Genomic DNA, 15,366 nt, shown 5'->3' on the forward strand with positions numbered 1-15,366 from the left:
CCACAATTCCAAGTGATGAGTCAAACAAAGGAAGTTTATTTACAGGAAACCAGAAATTATTATTCTGGCGGGAGTTCATGTTTGGTAGCATATTTAAATTTAGTGTTTCTGAAGAAATTTTTCTATTTTTCCAGCTTTATTGAGGTGTGATTGACAAGTAAAAGTTGTATATATTTAAAGTGTAGAGCACGATGTTTTGATATATGTATACATTGTAAGATGACTACCACAATCAAGTAAATTAACATAGCCATCACTTCACATGGTTACCATTTTTATGTTTGTATGATGAGAGGACTCAAGATGTACTCTCAGCAAATTTTCAAGTATACAATTCATTATTATTAACTAGAGTCACCGTACTGTACATTAGATCCCCAGAATTTATGCATCTTATAACTGAAAGTTTAAACCCTTTGATTGATATTTCCCCTTCCCCTCAACCCCCAGCCACCATTGCTGTCTGTTACTATGAGTTCAACTTTCTAAAAAAATATATTCCACATATCAGTGAGATCATGTGATATTTGTTTCGGTGTCTGTCTTATTTCACTTGGCATAGTGTCTTACAGGTTCATCCATGTTGTCATAAATGTCAGGATTTCTTTCTTTTTTAAGGCTGAATAATATTGCATTGATATATCTGTAATTATCTATAAATATATAGATTGAGATCTATCTTCTTTCCTTTATTTATCTGTCAATGAATATTTAAGTTGTTTCCATATCTTGACTACTGTGAGTAATGATTCAATGAACATGGGAGCTCAGACATCTCTTCGAGATAGTGATTTTTTTCCCCTTTGGATATATATACCAAGAAGTGTGATTGCTGGATCATATGGTAGTAATATGTTTATTTTGTGTGTGTGTGGAATCTCCATACTGGTTTCTATACAGGCTGTACCAATTTGTATTCCTACCAAAGGTGCACAAAGGTTCCCTTTTCTCCACATTCTTGCCAACACTTTTCTTTTCTCACGATAAGGTGTGAGATGACGTCTCATTGTGGTTTTGATTTGCATTTCCTTCACGATTAATGATGTTGAGCAACTTTTCATGTCCTGTTGGCTACTTTTGTATGTCTTCCTTGGAAAAATGTCTATTCAAGTCCTCCGATTATTTTTAAATTATATTGTTTGTTTTTTGCTCTTGAGTTGTATGAGTTCCTTATATATTTTGGATATTTTGACCCTATATCAGATAGATAGTTTACAAATATTTTTCTATCTCCCATTTTTTTATGGATTTTGTGTGTGTGTGTGTGTGTGTGTGTGTGTGTGTGTGTGTGTGTAGAAGTTTTTTAGCTTTATGTAGTCCCACTTGTAGACTTCTGTTTTTGTTTCTTGTGCTTTTTATGTCATAACCAAAAAATAGTTTCCAACACTAATGTCAAGGAGCTTACTCTTTTCGTTTTCTTCTAGGAGTTTTACAGTTTTAGGTCTTACATGTAAATTTTCAACTCATTTTGAGTCAATTTTTGTGTATTGTATAAGATAAGGGTCCAGTTTCTTTTCTTCTTTTTTTTTTTTTTTGACACGTGGATATCCAGTTTTCCCAACACCATATATTGAAGAGACTATCCTTTCCCCATTTTGTATTCATGGTGACTTTTTTAAAAAAAATTAGTTGACCATATTTGCATGGGTTTATTTCTGGGCTCTCAGTTACGTTCCATTGGTTTATAAATCTGTTTTTATGGCACTAGCGTACCAGTGTTTTGATTGCTGCAGCTTTGTAATGTAGTTTGAAGTCAGGAAGCGTGATGCTTCCAGCCTTATATTATTTTCAGTATTACTTTGGCTATTTGGGATCTTTCATGTTTCCATACAAATTTTAAGATTGTTTTTTTTTTTTTTTATTTCTTCGAAAAATGCCATTGGAATTTTGGTAGGTTTTGCATTGAATGTGTAGGTCATTTCAGGTGGAATGAATATTTTAACAATATTTACTCTTCTAGTTCATGAACACAGGATGTCTTTCCATTTTTTTGTGTAATTTTCATTTTCTTTCATCACTGTTTTATAGTTTTCATTGTACTGATTTTTCACCTCCTTGGTTAAGTTTTACCTAAGTGTTTTATTGTTTTTGATGCTATTATAAATGGGGTCCTTTTCTTCTTTTAAAAATTTTATTTATTTATTTACTTTCAATTACAGTTGACATTCAATATTATGTTATATTAGTTTCACATGTATAGCATAGTGATTAGACATTTATATAATTTACAAAGTGATTCCCCTTGATTAGTCTAGTATGCACCTAGCACTATATATAGTTATTATAATATTACTGACCGTATTCCCTATGCTGTACTTTACATCCCCTTGATTAAGTAATAAACAACTTTAGTAAAGTTGTAGGATATAATATTGACATACAATGGGTCCTTTTCTTAATGTCTTATTTTTGGATAGTTCATTGTTAGTGTATAGGAGCACAACTGATTTTTGTATGTTAATGTTGTATCTTACTTTATAAAATTTGTTTATTACATATAACAGATTTTTGGTGGAGTCTTCAGGAATTTCTTTATATAAAATCATGTCATCTGCAAACAGAGATAGTTTTACTTCTGCCTTTTTGATTTCGATGCCTTTTATGTTTTTCTTGCCTAATTGCACTGACCAGGACTTCCAGTACTATGTTGAATAGAAGTGGCAAGAGTGTGCATCTTATTCCTGATCTTAGAGTAAAAGCTTTCAATATTTCACCATTGAGTATAATGTTAGTTGTGGGCTTGTCATATATGGCCTTTAATAGATTAAACTACATTCTTTCTTTACCTAATTTGTTGAGAGTTTTTTTAATCATGAAAAGATGTCGAATTTTGTCAAATGCTTTTTCTGCATCTATTGAGATGATCATATGATTTTTATTTATTTTGTTAATGTGGTATATTACATTGATTTATTTGCATGTGTTGAACCATCCTTGCATCCCGGCGATAAATGATCATGGTGTATGATCATTTAATGTACTGTTGAAGTCAGTTTGCTAGTGTTTTGTCGAGGACATTGGCCTGTAATGTTTTTTTTTCTTACAGTGTCTTTGTCTGGCTTTAGTATCAGAGTAATGCTGGCCCCATAAAATGAATTTGGGAGAGTTCCTTCCTCTTCAGTTATTTAGAAAAGTTTGAGAAGTATTGGTATTAATTCATTAAGTATTTGGTAGTGTTTTTTGGTTTTTGTTGTTGTTGTTGTTTTGTGATTTTTTTTTTTAGAAAACCAGATTTGGACCGGATCACTAACATTGGAAATAATGCATTGAGATTGAAAATAAATGAGGGACAAGATCAACTCATCTTATATATCCAACACAAAAATAGAATTCATTTAAATATCATCATTAGCTAAACTTAAATATGAAATGTTTTAGAATAGAGGCTATAAGGATGGACTGTGCTTGAAAATATTTAGGTCCACATTCTAGATCTACATCTTCCTAGTGGAGTAAATTTATTTATCCTGCCATGTCTCAGTTTCATTATCTGTAAAATAGGTATGATAACAATAGCGTTTAATTTGAGGGCTTGTTTTCAGGATTAAATGTACATCAAAGAGCCTGATATTACTATTTTTCATTGGAAAAAATAAGGATTTATAATGATGTTTTACTGCTTTGGTTCTCTTATTCATTTTGCATAACCTACATTGCAGGACATAGATTCTTTTTAGATTATGATACAAACGAATTAAGATAAATATTTTTTTTTCTTAGCATAGTTCTAATTTTATATCCACTCACTAAGCACAGTATGCAGCCATCATCCACTCTTTTTTCTAGTTGGGTGAATGTTGAAAAAGGTAAGATAAATTTCCTTCTCATAGATTTTAAAAGGTATTATACAAAGTGGAGGAGAAAAATCACATTGTTGATGTGCTGTTATGTTGGCATGTCGAAGCAACAGAACTTAATTAAGAGTTCTAAAGTACAATATTCAAATTGTCCTAGGAAAATGTCATTATTAGAAGCTTGTCATCATAGTCTTGACAAGGAATGTTAGTCATAGAAAATAAAATTTATAATTTTCCTCTATTACACAGCAAGGAGTTTCAGTTATTTTAAAATTCCAATATTTCAATAAGAGTGATACCTATTTTCGAAAGGGGTTTCAATCATAATATAAGCATGGTATAGGGATTAATCAATGTGGAAATTATAGAAATTCTCAAAGATGTATCTAGATTCTTTATTTATATTTTATTAAAATAATGCGAGGACTCATTTACTCTAAGAATAAAAGACTTTATTTAATCATGTTTTATGTAACAAGAATAACACAGCTGACCTCAGTCTGGGCCTTGGCCACTCTAGGCAGCTCTAAGGCCAGTGCTGGTGGCAGCCATCTGCAGATTGTTTGGTGGCTCATGCCAGATGGCCATGGGAAGGGCACAGGTTTAAGTTGAACTTGGCCTGTGCTGGAGCCCCTCCCAGGAGCCCCCCAGGGCCAGCACACTCAGTGACCGACTTCTGACCGAGCTAGAGCACCATCCAGGGCTGCATCCAAGGGCGACACACCCATAGTGCAGTCTGGGCAGGCACCAGAGTCCTGCTAAAGGAAATCCTGCTCCATAGAGCCAGCTCCTCACCAGCCATTCCTCACAACCAATCAGCCTGAAGGTCAGTCCCTCCCATTGACATGCAAACAGCAACCATGCCCAACTACAGCAGGAGGTCACATACAACCCATGCAAGCGCATACAAAGAGCACCCGACTCAGGTGAACAGGGAAGCCATGCTACTGGGCCCCACAGCATACCTACTACATAAGGCCACTCTACCAAGACCAGGAGACATAGCAGCCCTACCTAATACTAGAAACAAACACAGGATGGCAGCCAAAATGGAGAGACAAAGAAACATGTCCCAGATGAAAGAACAGAACAAAGCTCCAGAAAAAGAACTCAACAAAATGGAGACAAACAATCTACCAGATGCAGAGTTCAAAACACTTGTTATAAAGATGCTCAATGAATTATGGGGAAGAGTAGATGAACTCAGTGAGAACTTTAACAAAGAGATAGAAAACATAAAAAAGAACCAGTCAGTAATGAAGAGTACAATAACTGAAATGAAGAATACACTAGAGGTAATCAATAGTAGATTAGATGAAGCAAAGAATCAAATCAGTGATTTAGAAGATAAAGTAGCAGAAAACATCCAATCAGAACAGCATCAGGAAAAAAGAATCCCTCCAAATGAGGATAGTTTAAGGAGCCTCCGGGACAACATCAGATATACCAACATTTGCATCACAGAGATACCAGAAGGAGGAGAGAGGAGAGCAAGGGATTTGAAGAAATAATGATGGAAAACTTCCCTAACCTGGTAAAGGAAGTAGACCTACAAGCCCAGGACATGAAGAGAGTCCCAAACAAAATGAACCCAAAGGGGCCCACACCAAGACACATCATAATTAAAATGCCAAAAGACAAAGAGAGAATCTTAAAGGCAGCAAGAGAGAAGCAATTAGTTACCTGCAAGGGAGCTTCCAGAAGACTGTCAACCGATTTCTCAACAGAAACTTTTTAGGCCAGAAGGGATTGGCGCGAAATGGTCAAAGTGATAAAACGCAAGGACCTACAGCCAAGATTATTCTACTCAGCAAAGTTACCACTTAGAATTGAAGGAGAGGTAAAGAGCTTCCCAGACAAGAAAAAGCTAAAAGAATTCATCACCGTCAAACCCGTATTAAAAGAAATGTTAAAGGGACTTTTTTAAGAAGAAAGAAAAAGATAAAAATGTGAATAATAAAATGGTGATAACTACATATCTATCAAAAATTACTTTAACCGTAAATGGATTAAATGCTCTAATCAAAAGATAGAGTGGATAAATGGGTAAGAAAACAAGACCCTTACCACATGCTGCCTACAAAAAACTCACTTTAGATCAAAAGATACACACAGACTAAAAGTGATAGAAAAAGATATTTCATAAAACAGGAAACAACAAAATCTGGGGTAGCATTACTAATACTAGACAAAATAGAGTTCAAAACAAAAGCCTATAACGAGAGACAAAGAAGGGCCCAGTTATCCCACTTCTGGGTATTTATACAAAAAAACCCAAAACACTACTTCAGAGGGACATGTGAATCCATATTTTCATTGCAGCATTATTTATAGTAGCCAAGATTTGGAAGCAACTTGAGTGTCCATTAATGGATGAAAGGATAAAGAAGAAGTGGTACATATATACAATGGAATATTACTCAACTATAAAAAATAATGAAATCTTGCCATCTGCAACAATGTGGATGGACCTAGAGGGCATCATGCTGAGTGGAATAAGTCAGACAGAGAAATGCCATATGATTTCACTTACATGTAGAATCTAAAGAACAAAATAAACAAACAAATAAAATAGAAGCAAACTTCTAGATACAGAGAACATTTTGATTGTTGCCAGATGGGAAGGGGATTGAGGGGGTGGGTGAAAAAGGGATTAAGAAGTACAAATTCGTAGTCACAAAATAGTCATGGAAGGTGTAAAGTATAGAATAAGGATTATAGTCAATAATATTGTAATAACTATGCATGGTGCCAGATGGCTACTAGATTTATTGGTTTGACTACTTTCTAAGTTATAAAAATGTCTAATCTCTATGTTGTACACCTAAAACTAATATGATATTGTATGCCAACTCTATTTGAAAAATAAAAAATTATTAAAAAAAGAATAAAACATTTCCCTTTGCTGGTAAGCATATTAAAATGATGAAAACTGTAAGAATTGCATGCATAATTTATGAGATATCCTACCTCGAAAATGACAGAAACATTCTTTACAGTATTTAACCTTTAAATTTTCAAAATTATTTTTAAATTTTAATTTATTAAGTTTTGAATGCATAAAGAAATATATTTCCACATATTCAGTGCAAATTATTACAGAAAAATACAATCTTTTAGCTCTATCTTTAGGTATTTATCTCCATTTCTATAAATAACAGGTTTTTATTTCTACTTTTTGATTTCCCAGATTTGAATATTACTGATTGATGTTTCAGAGAGGAAAATGAAATTTTAGTTTTCTTTTCTCTCCATGTATATCCTTTCAGACTTCCTTTCTTTCTATTCCCCCAATATCATAATGCATCATAGTGTAATCTTTGGTGTTTATATTAGTATGACTGTGTAAACACTATTCATAACTGAACTGCACAATATATTGTGATTCTTTTTTTTCTTGCAAAAATATTTTTCCTTGAAGCTAATAATTGCCTTGTATTATGGTTACTTAGTTTTTCATGCATTTGTCACTAATTCAGCTCTATTTCCAAATTATCTAAATCTCTCCTTAAACCTTTGAAACACATTTTGTTAAGTTCCAAATTGGGCTGGTTACTTTCTATGCCTGCTGCACATGAGTCATTCTGCAATACCTTTGTCTCCGAGATGCATGTTTCGTGCATTCTATTTTCTCCTCTATTCTGGTTTACAGCCTCCATTTTGGTATAACACGTATTTTGGTAGCTAAATTGAGAAAGGGATGCTAGGAGATACAAATTTGAGATCTTGCATGTCTGGAAAAGTTTTTATTTAATTGATAGTTTGGCTGAGCACAGCATTATAGGTTGGATGTCATGTTCTCTCAAAAGTTTGGAGACATTGCTCCATTGCCTTCTAGCTTTCTGTGTTGCTGTTAAAAGTCAGAAAGAGTCTGATTTCTGACCCTTTGTAAGTAACCTGTTTATTCCCCCCTTCTCGAAACTGGTAGTATATTCACTTTGTCCAAGTGTTCTTAAACTCCATGGTAATGTTTTTTTGGTCAGGACCTGCTTTAATCTCTTGTGCTGGATAGTTGGTGAAAATCTGGAAATGCATCCTGAAAGTTCTTCTGAATTTTATTTTTTTGATAATTTTCTCTCTTCCATTTTTCTTCTCTCTTTCTGGAACTCTGTTATTGCTAGTCATGTTGAATGTTGAAAGTCTTGGCTTGATTCTCTACTTTTCTTCTCTTTTTCTCTCATTTTTCATCTCTGTCTTTTGCTTTACATTTGGGAAAATTTTCTCAATTTTATCTTCCAAAATTTTAATCTAGCTTTTCATTTCATTTTCATTCTCCAGAGTTGAACCATCCAGTCTCCTGCCTGGAGCATCGAAGCCTGGCTGCTGATATTCTGGAACTGACAGTGGGAAGGAGAGAAGTGGTGTCAACATTCAGTAAGTGAATTTTTTTGAAATTCCCGTTTCCTGTATGCTACTTGTACCTTCCACTGCGCTTGGTGTTCTCTTTTGGCCCCACGAGTTTCATCTCCACCCTTTTTTACCCTGTGGTTTAGGAGTCTTACCCCTGTGGACATCATCAAATGGGATTGGGTTTGGCCAGTGGGGCGGAAGTGACTGTATTAAAGGGAACAGGGTGGCCCTTCTGTACAACTGCTCGTCTTCCTGGGTTCTAGGTAATGGATCTCTCCACTTTCAACCCTGGCTGGCTAGCCACCTTTGCTCTTGCTAGTCCCAGGTACTTTCTCATTCCATGGGTGTTAGTTTCCCTTTGTTGAATTGAACAAAACAGAGATAGATACTTATCGTCAAGTATAAAGTAAAAATACAGATATATTCTGCATTAAAATAATGAGATAGATGAGTATAGAATTTGCAAAATATAGGTTAGCAGGTGTTTGGGAATGATTATTCATAAAGAAGGATTTATTTCTTTACATAGAATTCATCACAGGAAATACTCACTTATTTTAAGCGCTTTTAAAATAAGCTTTCTGTCATCAAAATTTAGTTTATGCACAACTTTATACAGTGTATCAGCTGATTAAGGCAGGCAGGAAACAGAACAAAGAGGATTAGTGACAGTGGGAAAATTAAAGGGCAAATTTTCAAATTGAGTTTGAGGGCCCTCAGATTTTGAATACTGCCATGGAGGAATTTATTCTGTCTAATGTAGTTCTATCATTTTGGTTTAAAAAATACATTTTTGAATCCTTAGCCCAGATAAGTGATTTTAGTTGCATGGAGAATAGATTGATGAGAATGCAATTTTATAACTCTAGGGCACGACTAAAATCTAATATGGCAAGCACTGGAAAAACACAGCTTATTTTACTTTTAAGGCTCTTCAATTTGTCATTACTGATTAAGGGCTATCTGGATTGGCTCTCCTGGTCAGTCAGATTATCTCAGGAGTGATCTCATTACTGGGAAATGCTCACATGAGATGAGAATCTGTTTTATTCCTGTGCATAATAGGCATTTCCGCTTTGCTTTTGGATGGGGCTATTGGACTCTCTAGTACATCACTAACAGAGTATGCCTTCAATAACATATCTCAGAAGCCACAAGTGAATTGTCATAGAAAAAGGAATTCTTTTCAAGGAAAAAGTGTAGCTTAAACATAATTTGTCTTGTCTGCCAAGGACATTATCATTTATTAATCCTTGCATGAGCCACATTTTGTATAGTGATTAAATCTGGACTAACTAAAAGGTTCAGTCTGTTTCAAGGCTGTTTACTAAAGCAGTTATTCTCTTAAGTAAAAGGTGTTAATAGGGAAAATATTCATAACTACTGCCATAGGAGAAACACAGTGGCAGATTACCTTAGACATAACATGGATGGTGAATTTTCTTCTTCACAATGTCTGTTTGAACCTTGTTACCCATCATGTCGTCTGCAGACCAGGAGCTTGGACATCACCTGGGAAAATGTTGGACATGCAGACTCTCAGGACCTGTCCCAGACTTACAGAATCAGAGTCTGCATTTGAACAAGACCCTCAGGGGGTCCATGTGCCTGTTAAAGCTTGAGAAGTATGAGACTAAAGCATAGTCTGGTGGTCACCGAATCCCCACTGATACACTGTCTACTGGTTCAGGAGGGTCATGTCTTCCAGTGATAGCAGTGCCTTCAAAAATGGCATCCCACAATACAGAAATTTTTTTTTTTGCATTTAATAAAAGGGTTACACAGCTCATTTTTAACTAAAATATTAAAGAAGATGCACTAAGAAAGGATTATATATCATGGTAGAGATGTTATAATTTTGAAAATGTATAATTGAATTCTTATAGAAATAACTTCTAAACAAGGAAAATTCCTTCCTCTCTGATCTTCCCTCACATTAACACATCTATGTTCTATCTGTAATATTGAATTTCTTCTCTAAATAAACCAATCTCCTCCCGCCCTTTTTAGAAGGCACAGGACATCACATTTAGGGCCTGAGAGGTTCAAATAAACTGCTTCTCCTTTCACATATCTTTAATATGAAGTGTTTGGCATAATTAATCTAATTTACATTGCACTTACAAACAACTGATAACACCTTTTTAACATGCTCTAGGAAGATTCATTGGTGGTGATTTTTGGAAAGAATCATTTGGTGTTACTTCGTTTCTCCTTTATGTGAAACCCCTGAAGTCCTAAAATATGCTAGAGTAAAGTAGCTCTATAAGGAAGTTTCTTATAGTCAGGGCCTCTTATATTTCCTCCTTTGCTTCAATAAACATGTTTTGGTAACCTACTGTGTACCATGAATGAGAATACAAAGACTAAATCTCCACCCTAGAGCTACGCACAGTCGCATGGGGAAGAAGGTCAAGGACACCATTATGATACCATATTATAAATGCAATAATAGTGTTGGCAACACGTGATAGAAAATAGAGAAAGAATAGGCTAATTCAGTCTTGGGAATCAGAGTCTGATTCATAAAAGAGGCGACCGTTTTGGCATCTTGTTAGTGTATGATTTATGATACAAATATGCACAAATGTTGGCTTGAGCTTTCAGAGATGGTGGTTGAATGAATCTTTTAAGTAGAGCCAAGCCTAATATTGGCAGGTTCGATTAGACTGAACCTTGTCCAAAATGTAACTTGATGGACAGGATTAGAATGAAATGACCTCTGCTAACATAGTAAAACAAAAGTAAATGGTCTCCTGAATGAATCTGAAATGATTAGCATTACAATACTCACCCTGTGCCCTGAACAGTTGTAATATTTGCTGCAGTGGAGATAGTGTGGCATTAGTAGGATGATTATAATGATAACAGCTGACATCTGCAGTTTACAAAGTGTCTTCAGACTCATTTTCTCATTTAATTTTCACAACAACCCCATCATGTAGGTGTTATTTGCATTTCTTAGTTGAAAAAATTGTCAATGTAAGCAGCAGAGCCTGGATAAGGAACCACGTCTTTAAGACTCCAAAATTAATAGTCTTTCTTCGAGAACTAGAACACTGAAATCTCAACAGAAGTCTCTCTCCATTCTGAAGAAACTTCTTCCTTACCCTGGGGGAGCTTTGTTGGCAAGAGTTTCTGAAAGGCTTGCATTGGAAGTTGTTGCCTTTCCTCTAAAACAGAAACTATTATTTTCCCTGCGTAACCCAGTCTTCCTTCTGTATCCTTTGTTTGAGGGTAACCAGCACAATTTGGTGATCGAAAGTTAGGGCTAAAGGCAGAGTGGAATTGAAAATTACTTCAAAGTTTTAAACTTGAGCATGGGTGAATGGTAGAGCCTTTAGGGGAGATAAACAGCACACATAGGTTTGGGTTTGGATTGCAGACCAAGCCACAATACTGTAAAATTTGGGCCAATTTAGGTTGTGTCTGCCATCAGTAAATGTTCGGGCATAGCACCAGGTGTCTTGAGTAAGTGACTCCTGGAGCTGCATGTCTTGGGTTATGGTTGGGCATTGTCAATCTCCGTTGGAGGAGGACCTGACCAGTGCCTGGAACAGAAGCATAGTTGGAAGGATTGGCAGAGGTCCAGGAAGATGTCAGCTTTTCAGCTAACACTCTAATTAGTGCAAGAAGATTGACACACAGATCAGAAAACTAAAGGCAGAGGCCCAGTCAGATGGCCTGGGCTAACGTGCCAAGGTCAGGAACAAAGCTTCAGGTCAATGAAAGGTAGGAAACCTATTTTTTTAGGCAGGACCCAGTGTAAAGTATGTGTTCAAAATGGAACGTTCCTCTCAGATATGTCAGGCTAATGATAAAGTGACTTGTTTTTGTTTCTAGTGTTAGGTAAGAGTTTTCAAAGCACTCCAGCATTATTTAAGACTGGCTCGAGAATCATCAGGTCTAAGTCTACAGGTTTGGGCTGAGAAGAGTGTAATTTGTTCTATGTGATATGAATGGATTATCACAAATGTTAGAATAAATATAATTTACAGCATATATTGGCTCACTAGAAATATAGTCCAATGGCAAAAAATCAAATTCATTAGATTTAATATAAAATTCTGTGATAGCCTTTGTGGTAGGCAGAATCATGGACCCTCAAAGATGTTCGTGTTTTAATCTCCAGAACCTGTAAATATGTTACTTTACATGGCAGACAGGACTTCGAAGATGTGATTTAAAGTTAAGGACCTTGGGATGAGGAGATTATCCTGGATTATCCATGTGGGCCTGTTCTGGTCACATGAGTCCTTATAATTTAAGAACCTTCCCTGGCTATAGTCAGAGAGAAAGATGGCAGCAGAATAACTCGGTGACCTATTGCTTATTCTGAGAGCTAGGGATCTGTGTTTAAGGAACTGAATTCTGCCAAGAACCATAACGAGCTAGGAAATATCCTCCAGAAAGGAACACAGCCTTGCCAATGCCTTTGTTTTAGTATGATGAGACTTGGGTTGGACTTCTAACCTACAGAACAGTTAGATAATAAGTGAGTTGTTTTAAGCCACTGCATTTGTGGTAATTTGTTATGGCAGCAATCACAAACTAATACAGTCCTGCTGTATAATTTGGAGGGTTTTATAGATTTTAATTCCATTACAGGCCAGAATTTCTATCGGTTTTGTTCACTGATATATGTCAGGTGTTAAGTCACCGTTTGGAATCAGCTTTGACATTTTTTAAAGTTTAAGATCTCTTTTAAGAAAAGTAATGGCTGAAGAGGGGTGAAATGCAATAAGCAAGTTTCCAATATTGGAGGAGACATCATTTAGAAAATAGTCTGAATGAAAGTGAAATTTATCTTGATGTTAAAGGCTCCATAATTTAGCAGTGTATAACTTTTTTCTTTGGCATCCTCTCAGCTCACCTTTTGTTACCTTACTACCATTCCTTCCCTCATGTGATTTCCTTTGCTTTTCAAAGGCCTCTCCGCTCTTGAATTACTTGATGAGTACCTAGTTATTGTGTGAAACCCAGTTCAAAGGCCAGCTCTTCTACAAAAACATCACTGATTCTCTCAGCCAAAAATTCTGTATATGCCTGAACAGGAGATAATACCCAAATCACTTAGTGGACAGAATAAAAACTACTGACTAACTTGAATGTACAAACTGTAGGGATATAGATTGAGTCAAGTGTCTACTGATAATATTGCATGTATTAATGCGGTTACACATGCATAGTTAAAATCACATTACATAAAATATCACTTAAATGCGATATCTAAGGAACGAAAAGAACAAACTAATCAAAAACAGATGCACAAATATAGTGGACAATTTGGTGATGGCCACGGGGAGAGAGGGTTGGGGGCTGGGAGAATGGGGTGGAAGGGTTAAAGAAGTACAAATTAGTAGTTGGTAGTTGGTCATGGGGATGGGAGCACAGCAGAGAGGAATGCAGTCAGCATTAATATGATGGCTAGGTGGAGGGCCAGGGGAAGGAAGAAGCAATAGGGGGGATCGTTTTATGAACTATATAGATGTCTAACCAATGTACTGTATACTTGAAACTAATTAAAATAATTAAATTTTTATATAAAAAAGAACTTTCCGTATTCACGTATTATTATAAAATATATTTTTATGGTAAAAATATTTGTTGAATAAAATTCAAAATGTAGAAATAAAGTATTTTAAGATTATTTTTATGTGCACTAAAATTGCTTAAATATCTAATTGAAAGTAAAATTTGTATAGCTTACCTCAGGTTTCCAAACTTGTCCTCCTACTTTTGAGAGATATATATCTATGTATCTCGATTACTTTAGAAATAACTACTTTGTTGTAGTCTCACATATTTCAAACAATTTTATTCAAACTCCATGCCTACACCTTCAGCATCATTACCTTCATGGTCACTAAAGTCACTCCTTTTGGTCCTCTAACATGGTTTTCCAGAAGATACCATCTTCCACCTCTGTTGTTCAAGATGAACCAATTCCTGTGATGCTGCTACTAGAAACTTTAACCTGAGCTGTAAAAATCCATTCCTGTGCGATTAGAGCAGTGTTTTACTTCTTTATTTCCATTCTTTCCTTTAGGCCTATATTAGTGATTTCCACAAATTAACCATGTATCATCATTTGCAAATGTAAGGTCACATACTCCAGGAATAATTACTGACTCTAGGTCAAATGTGTTTGCCTCTTTAAAAAAAAAAAAAAAAAACAAAACGAATTATTTTAGCTAAAATTGATTGGCACTTATCCGAAACAGGTATTTTCAACCCTGGCTTCACCCCAGAATCACCAGAAAGGAATTCAAAACTATAAGTGGGGCACGCTGGTGAGCCCCTCCCCGATATTATAATTTAACATTTCTGGGGTGAAGCTCCAAATTTTAGTTTTTGAAATGTCCCCAGGTGATTCTAATGTGCAACCAGAGTTGAGAACCGCTGATAAAGTTAGCTTTGGTAGAGTGGTAGTCCTCAGCATGAGGTCCTAAGACCAGCTGCAACATCATCACCTGTGTGTTTGTTTTAAATGCAAATTCTTGGGCTCCACTATAGACCTCTTAAGTCACAAACTCTAGGGATAGGGCACAGCTATCTGGGCTTTAACAAGCCCTGCAGGTGATTCCGATGTACAGTGAAGTTGGAAACTTACTGATATAGGCTAATATGTCTTTCTCAAATAGTAATTTGTTCTAATTAAATTAATAGAACAATATGTAGTACTACAAATTTATAAGGAATCTAATATAAGGGAGAAGTAATTTGGGGGGTGGAATGACTTTCCTATTATGCAGGCATATACAGTAACCTCTTCTATAGTGCTTTAACTCCTATAGTACTTTAAGTGTATGTCTTTTAAACAGTGGGTAGTGGATTGGGCAAGCCATTCTTCACTGAGGGATGGCCAGCTCTGTGTGTCTTTAAAGGGCAAGCAAGTGCTCTCTACCCAGAGGTGCCCACTAACTCTGGGTCCATATGGATAGTACAATACAGATATTATGGCTCCCAAATCCCATATCTTTCATTTTTAAAAATAGATCTTAGAATGGTGCCATTCACTGAGATATCTTAGGGTACAAGTAGAGGTACAGGAGACCACTAAAGCACAAACCTCCTTTTTGGTGGTAATTTTAGGATTCAGTTGCACATATAAAAATACAGTGTTTTAATGTTACCTCAAGGCTTTAATACAGGAATTGTAAACTTGCTTTTCATACTGGGGAAAGAATCAGTAATTACTTTAAAATACTCTTGAGTT

Source organism: Pteropus medius, unplaced genomic scaffold, assembly GCF_902729225.1.
Source record: "Pteropus medius unplaced genomic scaffold, Ma_sr-lr_union100, whole genome shotgun sequence".
In the NCBI taxonomy this organism is placed as follows: domain Eukaryota; kingdom Metazoa; phylum Chordata; class Mammalia; order Chiroptera; family Pteropodidae; genus Pteropus; species Pteropus medius.